The 14,668-nt window shown below is 39.7% G+C and overlaps 1 long non-coding RNA gene across 1 annotated transcript in view; it reads left to right on the top strand.

Annotated features, from left to right (window-relative positions):
* LOC309613422 overlaps positions 1-10,307 on the top strand; it is a 156,440-nt gene extending 146,133 nt beyond the window's left edge. Inside the window, exon 6 of the long non-coding RNA XR_014235716.1 lies at positions 6,421-10,307. This is a non-coding gene — a long non-coding RNA (uncharacterized lncRNA). The remainder of the gene's footprint in view (positions 1-6,420) is intronic.
* Positions 10,308-14,668: the final 4,361 nt, after the last annotated feature.

The raw sequence follows: 14,668 nt of genomic DNA on the forward strand, positions 1-14,668 counted from the left end.
CCAAATTCACTGATTATCTCTAGTAGTGTTCTGGTAACATCTTTAGGATTCTCTATGTATAGTATCATGTCATCTGCAAACAGTGGCAGTTTGACTTCCTCTTTTCCGATTTGGATTCCTTTTATTTCTTTTTCTTCTCTGATTGATGTGGCTAAAACTTCCAAAACTATGTTGAACAGTAGTGGTGAGAGTGGGCAACCTTGTCTTGTTCCTGATCATAGAGGAAATGGTTTCAGTTTTTCACCATTGAGAACGATGTTGGCTGTGGATTTGTCATATATGGCCTTTATTATGTTGAGGTAGGTTCCCTCTATGCCCACTTTCTAGAGAGTTTTTATCATAAATTGGTGTTGAATTTTGTCAAAAGCTTTTTCTGCATCTGTTGAGATGATCATATGGTTTTTATTCTTTTGTTAATGTGATGTAGCACATTGTTTGATCTGTGTATACTGAAGAATGCTTGCATTCCTGGGATAAACCCCACTTGATCATGGTGTATAATCCTTTTAATGTGCTGTTGGATTCTAGTATTTTGTTGAGGATTTTTGCATCTATATTCATCAGTGATATTGGTCTGTAATTTTCTTTTTCTGTGACATCTTTGTCTGGTTTTGGTATCAGGGTGATGGTGGCCTCATAGAAAGAGTTTGGGAGTGTCCCTCCCCCTGCTATATTTTGGAAGAGTTTGAGAAGGATAGGTGTTAGCTCTTCTCTAAATGTTTGATAGAATTCGCCTGTGAAGCCATCTGGTCCTGGGCTTTTGTTTGTTGGAAGATTTTTAATCACAGTTTCAACTTCAGTGCTTGTGATTGGTCTGTTCATATTTTCTATTTCTTCCTGCTTCAGTCTCAGAAGGTTGTGCATTTCTAAGAATTTGTCCATTTCTTCCAGGTTGTCCATTTTATTGTCATAGAGTTGCTTGTAGTAGTCTCTTAGGATGCTTTGTATTTCTGCGGTGTCTGTTGTAACTTCTCCTTTTTCATTTCTAATTTTATTGATTTGAGTCCTCTCCCTCTTTTTCTTGATGAGTCTGGCTAATGGCTTATCAATTTTGTTTATCTTCTCAAAGAACCAGCTTTTAGTTTTATTGATCTTTGCTATTGTTTTCTTTGTTTCTATTTCATTTATTTCCGCTCTGATCTTTATGATTTCTTTCCTTCTGCTAACTTTGGGTTTTGTTTGTTCTTCTTTCTCTAGTTGCTTTAGGTGTAAGCTTAGATTGTTTACTTGAGATTTTTCTTGTTTCTTTAGGTAGGCTTGTATAGCTATAAACTTCCCTCTTAGAACTGCTTTCACTGCATCCCATAGGTTTTGGATCATCGTGTCTCCATTGTCATTTGTTTCTAGGTATTTTTTGATTTCCCCTTTCATTTCTTCAGTGATCACTTCGTTATTAAGTAGTGTATTGTGTAGCCTCCATGTGTTTGTATTTTTTACAGATCTTTTCCTGTAATTGATATCTAGTCTCATAGCGTTGTGGTCGGAAAAGATACTTGATATGACTTCAATTTTCTTAAATTTACCAAGGCTTGATTTGTGACCCAAGATATGATCTATCCTGGAGAACGTTCCATGAGCACTTGAGAAAAATGTGTATTCTGTTGTTTTTGGGTGGAATGTCCTATAAATATCAATTAAGTCCATCTTGTTTAATGTATCATTTAAAGCTTGTGTCTCCTTATTTATTTTCATTTTGGATGATCTGTCCATTGGTGAAAGTGGGGTGTTAAAGTCCCCTACTATGATTGTGTTACTGTCCATTTCCTCTTTTATAGTTGTTAGCAGTTGCCTTATGTATGGAGGTGCTCCTATGTTGGGTGCATATATATTTATAATTGTTATATCTTCTTCTTGGATTGATCCCTTGATCATTATGTGGTGTCCTTCCTTGTCTCTTGTAACATTCTTTATTTTAAAGTCTATTTTATCTGATATGAATATAGCTACTCCAGCTTTCTTTTGATTTCCATTTGCATGGAATATCTTTTTCCATCCCCTCACTTTCAGTCTGTATGTGTCCCTAGGTCTGAAGTGGGTCTCTTGTAGACAGCATATATATGGGTCTTGTTTTTGTATCCATTCAGCAAGCCTGTGTCTTCTGGTTGGAGCATTTAATCCATTCACGTTTAAGGTAATTATCGATATGTATGTTCCTATGACCATTTTCTTGATTGTTTTGAGTTTGTTTTTGTAGGTCCTTTTCTTCTCTTGTGTTTCCCACTTAGAGAAGTTCCTTTAGCATTTGTTGTAGAGCTGGTTTGGTGGTGCTGAATTCTCTTAGCTTTTGCTTGTCTGTAAAGCTTTTGATTTCTCCATCAAATCTAAATGAGATCCTTTCTGGGTAGAGTAATCTTGGTTGTAGATTCTTCCCTTTCATCACTTTAAGTATATCATGCCACTCCCTTCTGGCTTGTAGAGTTTCTGCTGAGAAATCAGCTGTTAACCTTATGGCAGTTCCCTTGTATGTTATTTTTCATTTTTCCCTTGCTGCTTTCAATAATTTTTCTTTGTCTTTAATTTTTGCCACTTTGATTACTATGTGTCTCGGCGTGTTTCTCCTTGGGTTTATCCTGTATGGGACTCTCTGCGCTTCCTGGACTTGGGTGGCTGTTTCCTTTCCCATGTTAGGGAAGTTTTCGACTATAATCTCTTCAAATATTTTCTCTGGCCCTTTCTCTCTCTCTTCTCCTTCTGGGACCCCTATAATGCGAATGTTGTTGCATTTAATGTTGTCCCAGAGTTCTCTTAGGCTGTCTTCATTTCTTTTCATTCTTTTTTCTTTAGTCTGTTCCGCAGTGGTGAATTCCACCTTTCTGTCTTCCAGGTCACTTATCCGTTCTTCTGCCTCAGTTATTCTGCTATTGATTCCTTCTAGTGTGGTTTTCATTTCAGTTATTGTATCGGTCATCTCTGTTTGTTTGTTCTTTAATTCTTCTAGGTCTTTGTTAATCATTTCTTGCATCTTCTCGATCTTTGCCTCCATTCTTATTCTGCGGTCCTGGATCATCTTCACTATCATTATTCTGAATTCTTTTTCTGGAAGATTGCCTATCTCCATTTCATTTAGCTGTTTTTCTGGGGTTTTATCTTGTTCCTTCATCTGGTACATAGCCCTCTGCCTTTTCATCTTGTCTACCTTTCTGTGAATGTGGTTTTTGTTCCACAGGCTGCAGGATTGTAGTTTTTCTTGCTTCTGCTCCAGTTAATGTAATACTGAGTAGCCCATTATAGTCATAAAAAGATAAAATCCCAGGATGCTCTTGCCATGGGGAGTTGTCTAATAAGGCCACAAAAAGTAACTTAGAGGTGATAACTTTGGGGTGGTGGGTCATATTCTTTTGGAGTAGTTTTTTACTCTAGAAGATTTTCCTTACTGACAAAAATTAGAGAATAGTAAACTGGCAACTGCAAGAATTAGAATTACAGAACAAAACTGATAATGATTCAAACTCTTAACTTGGAAAAATTATAATCTGATATTCTCTGAAATAATTTTAAAGATCTAGCACCCAGGAGACCACATTTTCAAATCTCACCTATATGGGACAGAAAAGAGAATTAGAAGGGAATGTGCAACAACAATGACAAAATGGGGATCTGAATGGGGTAGTTTTCTACTGAGGAGGGATTAGAGTCATTACCAAAACCAGAATGAATATTATTTGTAGATTATAATATTGATGACAGCAAAAATTACTATTTGTTGAGCAACAAGTTAGGGTCATCCTAGAAGCATTTAGTCTTATTTCACTCTCCTAACAACCTATCATCTGCATCTTACAGATTAGGAAATTGAGGTTTAGTGTGACAATAACTTGTCCAAAGTTATACAGCTAATGAATGTAGGACTGATTTAAAGGCCGCTGTCTGACCTCCAAACTCACTCTCTTTCTACTGCACCCATTCAAATGTACAGGCATGCACACACACACACACATTTCCTAAAGTTGAATAAATATAATTAACATGTTCTCATGTGAAGAGTCAATAGTTACCCGTTGACAATTACCCATCCAGGTGATGTCAGCAAGCAGTGTCCTGGGACTCAGGAGGGACAAGTCAGGTAAGCCAAAGCCTTTCAGAAGGAGGCCTAAGTCAATGCTTTGGATGAGTCTTTCTCACTCTTATCCTTGTACTTATTCACTGTCCTCACAATATCCCTGTGTGGTCAGCAGGGTAGGTATTGTTTTTCTCATTATATATGGAGAACACTGAGTCCTAGAGGCTAAGTGACTCCCCCAAGGCCATACAGCTAGTACATGGCAGGGGTGGTACTCATGCAGGTCTTGTGACTCCACATCTAGACTCTTCTTATGACAACCCAGCTGCTTCTAGAAGGTGCATCCACTTAGTATTTTAAGTATAAAACCTGGGTTTAAATCCAAATACTACTGTGGCAGAGGTATTAAATTCCACTGAGTCAATGTTCCCTTATGTAAAAAAAGATAAAAGATTGATGTGAAGATTAGGTGAAAGAAAGGAGAAAACAGTTCATTGTTATTTCAGTCATGTATATTGGGTCCCGAGCTTGCTACAGATCATTTATTTATGCAAAAGACTTGTTAACCACCTCCTATGTGCCAGGTATTGTGCTAGGTGCTGGAGACACAAAGATAACTGTGTTATTTATCTTTGAAGTTTTAGCACTGAGCACAATGGCAGGCAATGGTAGGAATGCACAAATTTGATATGAATGGGGTGGATAAAAGTAGATGAATAAATGAACAAATTAAACATAGATGAGACAGAAGAATTTTTAAACTTGTATATCAAAATACATCCATTCAACAAGCATATTGCACTATCCTGGATGCTATGGAAGACACAAGAATAAACAAAATACATGTTTTATCCTCAAAGAACAGCAGGGCATAGTGGGAAGAACATGGGATTCGGAGTCAGAAGACCTGTATCTTAAATCTTGATTCTACTGCTTACCAGCTTAGCAACTTTGAACACATTTTTGGGCCTCAGTTTTCCCATCTGTAAAGTGGGGGTAACTGACCTTTCATGATTATTGAGAGGAATAGCATTTGTAACAGTGCTCTGAAAATTGTTATATAATGTTTTCATTATTATGTAAATATTCCATAAACATTTGCTACTGGCTATCAAATCCAAGTTTATTGGGGTGCTTGGCGAATTGCTTTAATTCCCTGCTTTGCTTTGGTGGTGAAGACTCTGCTGAAGGTCAGCAGTGATGGGACGAATGTGATTGGTATTATCATCGATTGCTTTCTTCTTCCCTGGAATCCACTCAAGATAATCATAGAAGCAGTTGCTCTAAAGGGCTTGTTAAGTTAAAAGGAGATGTGTCCACTAATCAAAGATAAAGGATCAGTAACAAATTTGAGCCCTGTGTCTAATGGTAACTAGTTATAAGTTCATTGTTTTATTTTATTGATTTATTTTTATTGAAGTATAGTTGATTTACAATGTTGTGCTAGTTTCAGGTGTACAGCAAAGTGATTCAGTTATACATATACATATTCTTTTCCCATATAGGTTATTACAGAATATTGAGTTTAGTTCCCTGTGCTATACAGTAGGTCCTTGTTGCTTATCTATTTTATATACAATAGTGTGTATATGTTAATCCCAAATTTATCCCTCCTCCCCCACCTTTCCCCTTTGGTAACCGTAAGTTTGTTTTCTATGTCTGTGAGTCTGTTTCTGTTTTGTAAATAAGTTCATTTGCATCACTTTTTTTAGATTTCACATATAAGTGATATCATATGATATTTTGTTTTAACTAACACTGAGCTACAGATTTTCTGTGCCTTTTGCCTTTCTTTCTGATTCAGGATTGAGTCTAGTCAATTAATGTATATCAGTCACCCATCATGTACGGGACTAGGGAATACTCCCTTGAGTAAACCATGATCCCTGCCTTCAAGGATCATGCATGTGAGTCAGACATGAATGTAAATAATTATGATAAAGTATGAACACTTTACAACGGAGGTATGAAACAATCATCATAGCAAAAAAAGGTGTGATTGACCAGCTTTGCCATGAAAAACAGTGAAGATTTTATAGAGGATGTAACACCTGAAAGGGCCTTAATGTAAGAATAGGAGTTCACCAGATAGTGGAGGAAGAGGGCACTCCAGACAGAGAAAACAGCAAATGCAAAAGTAGAGAGAAACGAGAGAGTGTGAGAGCTCTTGACTTGTTAGGACGGGTGTGTGAAGAAGTGGCTCAAGATGGGGCTGGTAGGTCAGGATCAAATTATGGTGCGTCTTGAAAGTCATGCTGAGGACTTGGGGCTCTAGCTTATGAATCAGCACCCCCAGCACCTAGCAGAGTTCCTAAAAGTAAATGCCAATAAATATTTGTTAAATGAGAAAACTACGGTTAGTTATAGTAACTGAAACGGTTTCCCCTTTATCCAAATATCCCAACTCTCCATTCCTTTAGACTTTGAAAGAAGGAAAAATGTTTACCAAAAAAAGAGTGTCATCGGGAAAGAAAGAGAGAAAAGCAAGCAACTTGAAAGAAGATGGTGCAGATGACGGAGCAGAATAAAGCCACCAATAAGTAATGGCATGCAACAAACACATGAAAGGATGCTCAATATCACTAATCATTAGAGAAATGCAAATCGAAACTACAATGAGGTATCACCACACACCAGTCAGAATGGCCACGAACAAAAAATCTACAAACAATAAATGCTGGAGAGGGTGTGGAGAAAAGGGAATCCTCTTACACTGTTGGTGGGAATGTAAATTGATACAACCACTATGGAGAACAGTACGGAGGTTCCTTAAAAAACTAAAAATAGAACTACCATATGACCCAGCAATCCCACTACTGGGCATATACCCTGAGAAAACCATAATTCAAAAAGATTCAGGTACCAAAATGTTCATTGCAGCTCTATTTACAATAGGCAGGACATGGAAGCAACCTAAGTGTCCATCGACAGATGAATGGATAAAGAAGATGTGGCACATATATACATATATAAAATATGGAATATTACATATATAATATGGAATATTACTCAGCCATAAAAAGAAACAAAATTGAGTTATTTGTAGTGAGATGGATGGACGTAGAGTCTGTCATACAGAGTGAAGTAAGTCAGAAAGAGAAAAACAAATGCCATACACTGACACATATATATGGAATCTAAAAAAAAAAAAAAAGTGGTTCTGACGAACCTAGGGGCAGGACAGGAATAAAGATGCAGATGTAGAGAATGGACTTGAGGACACAGGGAGGGGGAAGGGTAAGCTGGGACGAAGTGAGAGAGTGGCATGGACATATATACACTACCAAATGTAAAATAGCTAGCTAGTGGGAAGCAGCTGCATAGCACAGGGAGATCAGCTCGGTGCTTTGTGACCACATAGACCGGTGGGATAGGGAGGGTGGGAGGGAGAGGTAAGAGGGAGTGGATATGGGGATATATGTATATGTATAGCTGATTCACTTTGTTATAAAGCAGAAACTAACACACCACTGTAAAGCAATTATACTCCAATAAAGATGTTAAAAAAAAAAAAGAAGTAATGGCATGGGACTTGTTGCCGGACCCTGGTGTGAAATCGTGCCTAGCTGTTTACTATCTATGAAAACTTTGGCAAGTCAAGTAACTACCTGAGCTTCAACTTCTGCATTGATCAATGGGAGTGGTAGGTAGTAATCCTTACTAAACTAAAGCACTGTGTGAGGGATCAAACCAGATTTCTAAAGAAGCTCTTTGAAGGGGCAAAAATTATGCACATTTTGGGCAAATCTGACACCATTCAAGTGAAGTTAAGGGTCTCTGGGTGGAGGAGTGTGGGGTGGAGAATTACACACGGAGTCAAGACACGGAAATTGACAGCCCAGGATGACTGATTCCAGTTTTCAAGAGCAGTGAGAGCCTTGCTAATACTGGCAAATGATTGCCATTTCCCTTGTCAGGCAGTGACAGGAGTTAGTTGACCTGAAAATTCACTAATAGTTCCATTAGAGAAGCCTTGGAAGTAGCCATCTTTTTACTCATCCTGGTCAATTAACAATGAATTAATGCCAGACGTATTTTCAATTGAGCTGAATGCTGATTTTCCCCCATTTTGCTAAAGATATCCTTTTATAGCAGGACAGCTGGCTGGGAATTATGCTGCTTTTCTTCCCAAGGCTGCTCTGGAGTATTTCTGAACCAATGTCAGCTCTAGGCATTGATGAGGTAGCAGGTCAAATCCTGACTTTGACAGAGGATACCCAGGTTCAAGTGCCAGCTCGTCCACACACCAGCTTCGTGTTCTTGGAAAAATAACTAAAACTTTAAGAAACTCAGTGTTCTCACATGTAAATTGAAAGGAGAGAGATGAATGCTAAGGTCACTTTCAGCAATAAAATGCCGTGAGAACATTGTAAAGCGGTTTCAGGCGTGTTGGTGTTATGGCGGGCTGGACTTGGGGAATGTGGGAGGAACACTGGACTTCTCCTATGTACTCAGAACTAGGAGTCAGGACACTGCGTTAAGTCTTGACCCTCATTTTAGATAAGTGGTTCTCAACCAGGGGAGGTAAGTGAAGGTGGGGTGTGAGGGGGATTTTGCTCCCCATTGAATATTTGGCAATATCTGGAGACATTTTTGGTTGTCACTACTGGGGGTGTTACTGGCATCTCGTGGGTAGAGACCAGGGAGACTGCCAAATATCCCCCAGTGCACACTACAGGTCCCCTCAACAAAGAATTATCCAGCCCCAAATGTCAGTGGTGCCGAGGTTGAGAAAAACCTGCACTAGTATATTGGATAGTTTTGGCCAAGTCACAGCTTTTTGGTTTTTGTTCTCAGTGTCCTCATTTGTAAAAGACAGATGATAATAATATCTGCCTCTATCATCTCACAAGGTCGACAACCAAATTAGGTAACAAATCAAAAGTGCCTTGAAATTTAATGTGCTTCAAAATGAAGGAATATTATCCTCATTATTAACCCACATTTGCTGTTCCACAAGCCATTCATTGGGGTCTATCCTCTTATTCTTCTCGTGAATATGTGGTCTAAGATGCTTCTCCAGTTTGTGGCAATGATTTCAATATTTGACCTTGTTAGATTAATTAAACAAGGAGGCCGTTAGACTAATGCCATAGCAGCCTGCACAAGCAAACCAAAATCTAAGGCTGTGCTTTCCTCAAGGGTATGTAATTGAAACCTAAGGACAACCAATCACAAACAGCCAACTAGGCTTTAAGCTATAACCAGTCAATAATTTGCTTCCATGTTTTCTTTCCCCAGTTCCTGTTGGAGGAATGTTCCAAGCCACTTCCACTTCGGTGCCACCTGATTCAAACTGATATTTGCTCAGATAAACTCCTAAAATGTTTAATATGCCTCAGTTTATCTTTTAACAACCTCTAGGAGTTATGAACCTTGCTCCCAAACTCAAGTATTCAAGAAATATGTTTTATGCTTTTATTGTTAAAGTATATTCCTATTACAAGCCCCCATCTGGCATGGGCCAAACTCTCAATCTTGGCCAGTGATTCACAATTTAAAGGTTATACTCCACTTATATTATTATACAATATTGGCTATATTCTCCATGTTGTACAATGTATCTTTGTAGCTTATTTTACACCTAGTAGTTTGTATCTCTTAATCCATACCCCATATTTCCTCTCCCCACTGGTAACCAATAATTTGTTCTCTATATCTATGAGTCTGCTTCTTTTTTGTTATATTCCCTAGTTTCTTTTATTTTTTAGATTCCGCATATAAGTAATATCTTACAGTATTTGTCTTTCTCTGTCTGCCTTATTTCACTTAGCATAATGCCCTCCAAGTCCATCCATGTTGCTGCAAATGGCAAAATTTTGTTCTTTTTTAATACTACTACTTGAGTAGTATTCCATTGTGTATATAAACCACATCTTCTTTATCCATTCATCTATTGATGGACGCTTAGGTTGCTTCCATATCTTGGTAATTGTAAATAATGCTACTAAGAACATTGGGGTGCATGTATCTTTTTGAATTAGTGTTTTTGTTTTTGTTTTTGTTTTCAGATATATACCCAGGAGTGGAATTCCTGGGTCATATGGTAGTTCTCTTTTTATTTTTAGACTTCCCAAAAGGCAAGAAAATCCCCATGCACCTGGGTAGGGCAAAAGGAAAAAGAAAAAAAAGAGACAAAAGAACACCTGCACATCTGGGAGGGAGCTGTGAAGGAGGAAAAGATTCCACACACTAGAAGCACCTTCACTGGCGGAGACGGGGGGTGGGGGGGGTGGGCAGTGGGGGAAGCTTTGGAGCCACGGAGGAGAGCACAGCCACAGGGGTGCGGAGGGCAAAGTGGAGAGATTCCCGCACAGAGGATCAGTGCCCACCAGCTCTCACCAGCCCGAGAGGCTTGTCTGCTCACCCGCTGGGGCGGGCGGGGGCTGGGAGCTGAGGCTCTGGCTTCGGAGGTCAGATCCCAGGGAGAGAACTGGGGTTGGCTGTGTGAACACAGCCTGAAGGGGGCTAGTGGGCGACGGCTAGCCGGGAAGGAGTCCGGGAAAAAGTCTGGACCCGCCTAAGAGGCAAGAGACCATTGTTTTGGGGAGCGCGAGGAGAGGGGATTCAGAGCACCACCTAAACGAGATCCAGAGAAGGGTGCGAGCTGCGGCTATCAGCGCGGACCCTAGAGACGGGCATGAAATGCTAAGGATGCTGCTGCCGCCACCAAGAAGCCTGTGTGCGAGCACAGGTCACTCTCCACACCTCCCCTTCCGGGAGCCTGTGCAGCCCGCCACTGCCAGGGCCCCGTGATCCAGGGACAACTTCCCCGGGAGAATACACGACGCGTCTCAGGCTGGTGCAACGTCACACTGGCCTCTGCCACCGCAGGCTCGCCCCACATTCTGTACCCCTCCCTCCCCCCGGCCTGAGTGAGCCAGAGCCCCCTAATCAGCCACTGCTTTAACCCCCTCCTGTCTGGGTGGGGAACAGATGCCTGAGGGTGACCTACACGCAGAGGCGGGGCCAAATCCAAAGTTGAACCCCAGGAATAAAGAAGAGAAAGGGAAATCTCTCCGAGCAGCCTCAGGAACAGCGGATTAAATTGACACAATCAACTTGAAGTACCCGGCATCTCTGGAATACCTGAATAGACAACAAATCATCCCAAAATTGAGGCAGTGAAATTTAGGAGCAACTGTAGACTTGGGGTTTGCAGTCTGCAACAGATTTGTTTCTGATATTTATGTCTATCTTAGTTTAGTTTTTACAACTTGTTATCATTGGTGGATTTGTTTATTGGTTTGGTTGCTCTCTTCTTCTTTTTTAAAAATTATTATTTTTTTATGTTAATAATTTTTTATTTATTATTTTTTAAAATTTTCCCTTTGTTCTTTTTTTCTTCTCCCTTTTCTTCTTAGCCATGTGGCTGACAGGGCCTTAGTGCTGCAGCCTGGTGTCAGGCCTGAGCCTCTGAGGTGGGAGAGCCAAGTTCAGGACACTGGACCACCAGAGACCTCCTGGCCCCACGTAATATCAATCAGCAAGACCTCTTCCACAGACCTCCATATCAACAGTAAGACCCAGCTCCACCCAATGGCGAACAAGCTCCAATGCTGGACACCCTATGCCAAACAACTAGCAAGACAGGAACACAGCCCCACCCATTAGCAGAGAGGCTGCCTAAAATCATAAGGTCACAGACACCCCAAAACACACCACCGGACGTGGTCCTGCCCACCAGGAAGACAAGATCCAGCCTCATCCACCAGAACACAGTCACCAGTCCCCTCCACCAGGAAGCCTACACAACCCACTGAACCAACCTCAGCCACTGGGGGCAGGCATGAAAACAATGGGAACTACGAACATGCAGCCTGTGAAAAGGAGACCCCAAACACAGTAAGTTAAGCAAAATGACAAGACAGGGAAACACACAGCAGATGAAGGAGCAAGGTAAAAACCCACCAGACCAAAAAAATGAAGAGGAAGTAGGCAGTTTACCTGAAAAAGAATTCAGAGTAATGATAGTAAAAGTGATCCAAAATCTTGGAAATAGAATGGAGAAAATACAAGAAACGTTTAACAAGGACCTAGAACAACTAAAGAGCAAACAAACAATGATGAACAACACAATAAATGAAATTATAAATTCTCTAGAAGGAATCAATAGCAGAATAACTGAGTCAGAAGAACGGATAAGGGACCTGGAAGAGAAAATAGTGGAAAAAACTACTGGAGAGCAGAATAAAGAAAAAAAATGAAGAGAATTGAGGACGGTCTCAGAGACCTCTGGGGCAACATCAAATGCACCAACATTTGAATTATAGGGGGTCCCAGAGGAAGAAGAGAAAAAGAAAGGGTCTGAGAAAATATTTGAAAGGTTATGGTTGAAAACTTCCCTAACAATGGAAAGGAAATAGTCAATCAACTCCAGGAAGTGCAGAGAGTACCATACAGGATAAATCCAAGTAGACACATGGCAAGACACCTGTTAATCAAGCTATCAAAAATTAAATACAAAGAAAAATATTAAAAGCAGTAAGGGAAAAACAACAAATAATATACAAGGGAATCCCCATAAGGTTAACAGCTGAACTTTCAGCAGAAACTCTGCCAGCCAGAAGGGAGTGGCAAGACATATTTAAAGTGATGAAAGGGAAAAACCTACAACCAACATTACTCTACCAAGTAAGAATCTCATTCAGATTCCATGGAGAAATTAAAAGCTTTATAGACAAGCAAAAGCTAAAAGAATTCAGCACCACCAAACCAGCTTTACAAGAAATGCTAAAGGAACTTCTCTAGGCAGGAAACACAAGAGAAGGAAAAGACCTACAATAACAAACCCAAAATAATTAAGAAAATGATAATAGGAACATAAATAACGATAGTTACCTTAAATGTAAACGGATTAAACGCTCCCACCAAAAGACATAGACTGACTGAATGGATACAAAAACAAGACCCGTATATACGCTGTCTACAAGAGACCCACTTCAGACCTAGGGACACATACAGACTGAAAGTGAGGGGATGGAAAAAGATATTCCATGCAAATGGAAATCAAAAGAAAGCTGCAGTAGCAATTCTCATATCAGACAAAATAGACTTTAAAATAAGGACTATTACAAGAGACAAAGAAGGACACTACACAATGATCAAGGGATCAATCCAAGAAGAAGATATAACAATTGTAAATATTTATGCACCCAACATAGGAGCACCTCAATACATAAGGCAAATGCTAACAGCCATAGAAGGGGGAATCGACAGTAACACAATCATACTAGGGGACTGTAATGCCCCAATTTCACCAATGGACAGATGATCCAAAATGAAAATAAATAAGGAAACACAAGCTTTAAATGACACATTAGACAAGATGGACTTAATTTATATTTATAGGACATTCCATCCAAAAACAACAGAATACACTTTCTTCTAAAGTGCTCATGGAACATTCTCCAGGATAGATCCTATCTTGGGTCACAAATCAAGCCTTGGTAAATTTAAGAAAATTGAAATCGTATCAAGTATCTTTTCCGACCACAACGCTACAAGGCAAGATATCAATTACAGGAAAAAACTGTAAAAAATAGAAACACATGGAGGCTAAGCAATACGCTACTAAATAACCAAGAGATCACTGAAGAAATGAAAGAGGAAATCAAAAAATACCTATAAACAAATGACAATGAAAACACGACGACCCAAAATCTATGGGATGCAGCAAAAGCAGTTCTAAGAGGCAAGTTTATAACAATACAATCCTACCTTAAGAAACAAGAAACATCTCAAATAAACAACCTAACCTTACACCTAAAGCAATTAGAGAAAGAAGAACAAAAAAACCCAAAGTTAGCAGAAGGAAAGAAATCATAAAGATCAGGTCAGAAATAAATGAAAAAGAAATGAAGGAAACAATAGCAAAGGTCAATAAAACTAAAAGCTGGTTCTTTGAGAGGATAAACAAAACTGATAACCATTAGCCAGATTCATCAAGAAAAAAAGGGAGAAGACTCAAATCAACAGAATTAGAAATGAAAAAGGAGGAGTAACAATTGACACTGCAGAAATACAAAGGATCATGAGAGATTACTACAAGCAACTACTTGCCAATAAAATGGACAAGCTGGAAGAAATGGGCAAATTCTTAGAAAAACACAACCTTCTGAGGCTGAACCAGGAAGAAACAGAAAATATAAACAGACCAATCACAAGTACTGAACTTGAAACTGTGATTAAAAATCTTTCAACAGGGATTCCCTGGTGGCGCAGTGGTTAAAAATCTGCCTGGCAATGCAAGGGACACAGGTTCAAGCCCTGGTCTGGGAGGATCCCACATGCCGCAGAGCAACTAAGCCCATGCACCACAACTACTGAGCCTGCGCTCTAGAGCTCACGAGCCACAACTACTGAAGTCCGTGTACCACAACTACTGAAGCTTGTGCACCCTAGAGCCCATGCTCCGTAACAATAGAAACCACCGCAATGAGAAGCCCACGCACCACAACCAAGAGAGCCCCCACTCACTGCAACTAGAGAAAGCCCGTGTGCAGCAACAAAGACCCAACGCAGCCAAAAATAAAAATAAATTAATTAATTAATTTATAAAAATATCATTAAAAATAAATCTTCCAACAAACAAAAGCCCAGGACCAGATGGCTTCACAGGCGAATTCTATCAAACATTTAGAGAAGAGCTAACACCTATCCTTCTCA

The sequence above is a fragment of the Balaenoptera borealis genome (genome assembly GCF_965194805.1).
Source record: "Balaenoptera borealis genome assembly, chromosome: 1".
Lineage (NCBI taxonomy): Eukaryota > Metazoa > Chordata > Mammalia > Artiodactyla > Balaenopteridae > Balaenoptera > Balaenoptera borealis.